General features: G+C 50.2%; 1 long non-coding RNA gene across 1 annotated transcript; it reads left to right on the forward strand.

Moving 5' to 3' along the window:
- The first annotated feature begins 2481 nt into the window (after positions 1 to 2481).
- Positions 2482 to 5470, forward strand: LOC138837260 (uncharacterized). The gene is made up of 3 exons (XR_011375284.1): positions 2482 to 2587; positions 3008 to 3119; positions 5281 to 5470. It is a non-coding gene; the product is annotated as an uncharacterized lncRNA (long non-coding RNA).
- Positions 5471 to 6611: the final 1141 nt, after the last annotated feature.

The following is a 6611-nucleotide window of genomic DNA, read 5'->3' on the forward strand; positions in this document are numbered from 1 at the left end:
AGGCTTCTGGACCATGGCAATTGCAGCCTTACCTCAGCTCAACATTACCCCCACCCCTAGTACCGGCCCAGGGGATCGAATCTCCCCTCAGCCCCACCGCTGGAGGAGACTCTCCTCCATCCCCCTCCACTCCACACACCAAGCAGTTGCATGGTGACACTCCTGTGTGTATGTGTGTTTGTGTTTGTGTCTGTGTGATTGTTGGGGATAACCACCTCTCAAGGACTCAGAACATAGCACCCTTTGGGATGACTCAGCACACAGCACACTTCCAAAATCAGCACAAAGCACCCTGTGTAAATGACTCAGCACACAGCTCCCCTTGAAGGACTCAGCATGTAGTATGCTGAGTACTCTACCCAGCACCCTTTGAAGGAGGGAGTCTATAGCCCACAGTGTAAAGGACTCAGTGAATGGCATGCTTTGAAACACTCAGCACATAGCACTCTTTCCCAGGGACTCATCACAATCTGTGTTGAAGCACGCTGTGTAAAACACCCAGTGCACAGCTTCCTTAGATAAACTCAGCACACAGAACAATTTTGAAGGACTCAGCACATACCACACTGTGGAAGCTCTCAGCACACAGCACCATTTGAAGGACAGTACAGAGCACCCTATGGAAAGGACTTGGCACACAGCACTCAAAATACACTTCATCCCTCTCTTCTCAATGGCTCACACATAGCAGGACCCTTTAGGATGCATTAACACACCACAACTTTTGAAGGACTCAGAGTACAATACTTTGTGTAATGGACTCAGCAAAAAGCCCCCTTAAAAAAAAACCAGGATGGCCCACTCTTCTCAGGGATTCAGCACATAGCACCCTTTGGGATGACTCAGCAAACAGCATCTTTTTAAGGACTCAGCATATAACTCCCATGAGGGAAGGACCCAGTAAATAGCGCCCTGTGAAGGACTCAGCACATAGCTGTATGTCACAAGTTCAGCTGTCATTAGAATTAGGGTGCTTTCTTCAGTATCACCATTCTTCAGAAACACGTCACAAATCCTACCAGTTCACATTTAGACAAGCTGTGTTTTATGAGGGAAGTCAGCTGGGGGTCTTTAACTAAAAGCTTGGGGGCCCTGTCCCTGAGCTCTTTGGTTCAATGCTAGAGCTCTAACACTTGGAGGCACAGATCCAATTTTGTTTTTTGGGGTTTTTCTCTGACAGGTCTTATGGTGATAAGTAAGGCCAAGTTAGGGTATCCGTGGGCAAAGGCTCTTAGCTCAGCCTGGAGCTGACCTCTCCCTTCCCTGTTGCCCTGGAAAGCTGGGCCTCCTGGAGCTCTCTGGGCCTAGGGTTGAACAGACCTACTCAGGCATCAGCAATCAGGGTGAGCAAAAGTCAGCTTGGCCCTAGTAACTTGCCCAAATTGAACTCTAGAGGATAATGGCATGAGACCGCATGTTCCGTGTGTGGCCACCAGGGGGCAGGAGTGGCCCACAATAGGGATTGTACTTGTCACTTGTGTTTACTCTTGCTTCCCTGGGGCCCCCAATCATGATTCAAAGCCACCATGGACAGCAAAGTCCTTGAGACTCATACCTACAATTAACCATCAAAAAGGAAGTGGGGCTGCACACACACACACACACACACACACACACACACACACACACACAACACAAACACACACACCACATATATGCAAAATCAGAGATTTCTACACTGCAGTCTTTGGGTATTCTCTACTTTTTCCCCCACTAAGCCTGGTGGCTGCTGGCCCAGATGTTTGGTGCATACAACATCACCTGGCATCTTCAATTTTGGAGGAACAGAATGGCTAGAAGGTCAACCTTCCCCCATCCCGGCTCCTTGATTGGGTCATCGTCTATCCAGGCCCTTTGGGGCTCCTTTACAGACTCGCCAAGATGCCTTCAAAAGGCATCACATACTGGGCACTGGTGGCTCATGCCTGTCATTCTAGCTACGCAGGAAGCTGAGATCTGGAGGATCATGGTGCCAAGCCAGTCTGGGCAGGACAGTGTATGAGACTCTTATCGATGAACCATCAGAAAACAAAAATGGCAGTGTGGCTCAAGTGGTAGAGTGCCAGCCTTGAGAAAAAGAGCTCAGGGACAGCCTTCACGACCAACAACAACACGGAGAGGCATTGCATGATGTCTTTGGGATTGTCATGGGCCAAATGTAATTGGAATTAATTATAATTGGAATTAATCAAGTCCTCCAAGACAAAGCAGTACCTCCTTTAATCCTGTGCTCCTCCATCTCGTCTCACCCCCTGGCCTTGTTCGTGCTTTGGGTCAGCATGGTTCTGGCTGGATGGGAGGGCTCCAAGGAAGATCCCAGAGCAATCACCCCACCTCCTTCTGCCCTGCTCACCCTGATGCTTCTGCTCTTTGCCATAGACCTTCTTCCTGGAATCCATCCATGAGGTCATCACCACCATCATAGTGGTGAGTGGTGGGTGTGGCCTAACTAGGGGCAGTCAGAGGTGGAAGTAGGTCTGGGACTAGGAGCTTCCACTTTGGGTGTGGGCTGAGGCCTGGGCTGACTTTTATTTCATCCTGAGCCTTGCAGTGGTAGGGAGACAGTTTAGACTTTACATTGAGTCAGGTAAGATTGGAATCTGGAGGACCACTTGTGTGGGGAAGGATGTGGGACTCAGGGGGCCACTGTTGTTGGTATTTTCTTGGGACTCCCCCCTCCCTCTCTCATCCCTCAATGGTAGAAGAAAAACTTCAACTCAGGGTGTGGGAAGAGGGGGCAGGGGAATATTTTGGGTTGAACCAGACTTGTGCTTCATATTAATCCTAGCCCCTACTTCCTATTTATCTGAGGAATGGCCATATGGGTTTGGGAGGGGGAAAAATCATCCTAGCTGAGAATGTGGATCAGTGGTAGAGTGTTTGCCTAGCATGCCAGAAGTCACCAATGGGCCACCAATAGGCCATTAGATGTCCCTTGAGTTTGGGCCAACTCCCTTCAGCCTCTGCCCTACCCTACCCCCAGTTTAACCTTCCCGTTGCCCGGCAGATGGAGGCCTGAGAGAAAGCCACTTGGTCACCTACTTCTGGTGGCTGCCAACGCTTTTGAGAGTCAGTATGTCACATAGAGAGTCGTCATCTACATCAGTCTACCGGAGAAAGTGAGAGAGCACTCCTCCCCTGAGCCTGGAAGCTGTGGGCAGATCTGGATGTGGGGCATCTGGGGCGGGACCTGCTCCTTGGGGGAATCCACTATGGGGTCGGGAACCCTGACCTCTCCTCTGGCAGTTTCCATGCTGTCTTCAAGTTGCTTCTGAAGCAGTGTTGGGGAGGGGGATGGGAGGCTCAGCCTGTGCTGGCATCTGGAAACTGCTGTCTGTGCTTTCCCTGGCTAGGAGTGACAGCAGCTCCTAAACACTCTCCTCTTCTCGATCTTCTCCTGAGACAGCCAGTGCATGCACTGGGCTTTTTCCCAACATAGCTCATTCAGGACCAACATCTGCTCTTTACACACCATGAGGGACTCCTTGATAGTTTGGATGTGTGCCAAAAGCTGGCTGCATCAATGGTGGAGCTCACCTGCTGGACTCTGGAAGTCCACCTCATCAGGCAGGTCATGGATGAGGGTCTGTGGCTCCAGCTCAGTCTGGCACTGAGCTGCTGGGTTGGCCATGGGGTGCCTGAAGCTAGCCCACCATTCTTGGGTCAGGAGTTTCCCCCTGTGGATCTCATCCTCCAAGAGCACTCTCAGAGCCATGTCACTCTTGGTCTGGGGAACCTCTCCATCCTGTGTGATGGTCACATGTGGTGGGGGGGATTCACCTAGTTACCTTTTGCTTCTCCAGGGCTCATCCCTTCCCCTTCCCCAGGGAAAGCCAGGAAGCTCAGCTGGGCTTGCAGGCATTCCTCCTGTGATCTGGTGGCTTCCAGGCACTTGAGAGTGTCCTGCCACTTCGGGGACACCACCTGGTCCCTCCAGTTTGTTGAGCCCTTCACTTGCATCAGCTGCTCCAGCAGCTGGATCTGCCTCTCTAAGTGCTGCTGCAGGGCCTCCTTCTCAGACCACAGTCGCTCATTGGAGACAATGTGCCATTCACAGGAGGTTCTGAACTCCTGCACTGGCCCAGGGACTGCTCCTGCTGCTCCTGAGCTGCTTGGCTCTCTCTCTCTCAGCCACCACTATCCATTTCTCTATCTTCTTCTCTGAGCAGTCCTACTGCTCCCGCAGATGTTTCTTCATCTGCTGCTTTGTGTCCAGGATGCTGGCAAGCTCCTCCTTCTCACTGCTCACCCGGTGGAGAGCGTCCCACAGCAGGGCCAGCTTTTCCTCCGGTTGTCTATCCCACACACATGCATATCGTGGGGTCTCAGGGGTCTCCTGCTGATCCTAGGCTTTCTCCTCCAGTCTCTGCAGTTGCTCCTGCTGCTCCACGTTCTGAAGACGGAGACTGGTTTTCCTGGACCTGGATATGAAGTTGTTCCTCCAGGTTATTCAACTCCATCTTCAGTACCTAATGCCCTCCAGCGCTTGTTGGAACTTGCATATTCTCTTCTTCATGTTGCTCCTCTGTATCTACAGCACTTCCACCTTCTCCTGCAACTCTGTGTTCACTTGCTCCAGGTCATCAAAGTTTCTGGTATTTTCCTCGAGCTGAAGGATCACATCATTCAGCTGTTTGAGGAACATTTTGGTCTTCTCCTTTGCAGCAGTGACCAGAGAAGCCACTATCTCCAGCTCTGCCACACGCCACTCTGTAGCTTGTAGGCAGCTGGTGACAGCTTCATGCTCCCTTTCTCTGTCATCAGCGGCCTGCTGCACTTGGGCCAGTGCACATTGTAAATCGCTTTCTGCCGAAACCAACCGCTGTATGGGTGCCTTTTGGATTTCTACCTCCATTTTTGGTGCTGCATGTATCTGGTCTATCTTCTCCCTCTCTTACTCCCATTGACCCTGCGGGTCTGTCTCCCTACTTCAGTGGTTGGATCTTGGCACAGAGTGCCTGGTTTCTTCTTTTCTGTGGTCCAGGGTGGGCACCATATGCAGGTAGCACCTCTGTGGATCCTTGGTGGGATTGGGACCCTTGACACTCTGGACCCTGGTGGCTGTGACTGAGTCCAAAGTCAGGGTAGGCCCATGGTCGGCATCACCTTTCGCTGGACTCTCCATTCAATCTCGCTCCCCAGTGGTGTTTGTCTTGGGGATCCCTCCCTTTTTCGTGTTCTTTGTTTTCTTGAATGTTTCAGGTCTGTCGGGAGGATACTGCTGGTGTTCTTGTGGCAGCTTTTTGCCCACAGTTCTCTCATTGATTCTTATTGTTTCAGACATCTGAGCGCCAGGACGGGAAAGTTGGGCTGGCCACATTCCCAGGCTCTAGAAAATCTTCTATTCTCCCACTCACTGACTAGGACATCGTTTCCTACTCTACCTCAAAGTCACCTGGAGTCTCTTGCTCACCACTCAGCCACCTCTACATTCCTCAACTGCTGATAGTGGTGTCACCCAACAGAGGGATTCCAGGTGCTACTGGGAAGCATGTAATATGGGCATGTCCACTATTCTTGGATCCCATTGGTGAAAAAGAATGATGAAAAAATGGGGGTGTGCCTGGAATCCTGGGATGCAGACCAAATGGGCCTAGTCAACATGACAGCAGCTCCTTTACCAGGAAAGTCTGTCCAATCCAGTTGGGGACAAGAGGGAGACCTGCTTTAGCCAGATGGCTGCACAGATTGTGTGTATGTCTGTTTTTGCCAGTCCTGGACCTTGAACTCAGGATCTGGTCACAGTCCATGAGGTGTTCTTGCTCAAGATTAGCCCTCTACCACTGGAGCCACACAGCTCTACATCTGGCTTTGTTGGCATTGAGGTTGGACAGGGGTCTCAAGGACTTTCCTGCCTAGGGTTACTTTGACCATGATCCTCCTATCACAGCCTTGTAAGTATCAAGGAGGACTGGTGAGAGCCACTGGTGCTTGGCTAATCATTGTTCGGGATTATGGCTTCCTCAGTAGCCTGCAAGCCTTCAGCAATGCAAGGTGAAGTATGCTTTGGAGCCAGATCACTCAGACCCAGATGGCCATACTGCAAAGTAAGAAAATGTAAAAATGCCATCCTGCCACTTTTTTCTGTGCAATTCCCCCGTTGCACAGGGCCTGAAGTTCTAGGATCCCAGGATAGCTTGTGTTTCCAGCGGCTGCACCCCAGCCTATGGTGATGAAAGCTGAGGCACGGTTACCATGACCTGAGTTCAAGACCATGCTTGGCAAAAAAAGCAAAAAGCAGAAAAAAATTAGCTCCCTGGCTTGCAATTCACGCTGTTTCTCCTACCTTTGATTTTGAACTTAAGGCCTGGGTAACTCTGAAGCACTGTGGACGAAGGGGAAGCTCACCATGCTTGAAGACAAGAAAGTGAGGCCTGGTCCCTAGGCATGAATTAAAGTCCCAGCCCTGGAAAAATTCTATTTATATATATTGTAAAGGTAAGATTTCTACTTACATATAGATTTTCAGTCCATGTCCTGTTTGTATTGGTTATTTATTGTATTTTTGTTTTATTCATTTATTTTCCATTTTTTAATTGTGAAAATACTGTACATAGGGGATACAATTACATGGGCAAGATAATGAGTACATTTCATATCAAGCATTGTAG

Source organism: Dipodomys merriami, unplaced genomic scaffold (genome assembly GCF_024711535.1).
Source record: "Dipodomys merriami isolate MVZ:Mamm:240054 unplaced genomic scaffold, mDipMer1.0.p SCAF_2693, whole genome shotgun sequence".
Classification (NCBI taxonomy): domain Eukaryota; kingdom Metazoa; phylum Chordata; class Mammalia; order Rodentia; family Heteromyidae; genus Dipodomys; species Dipodomys merriami.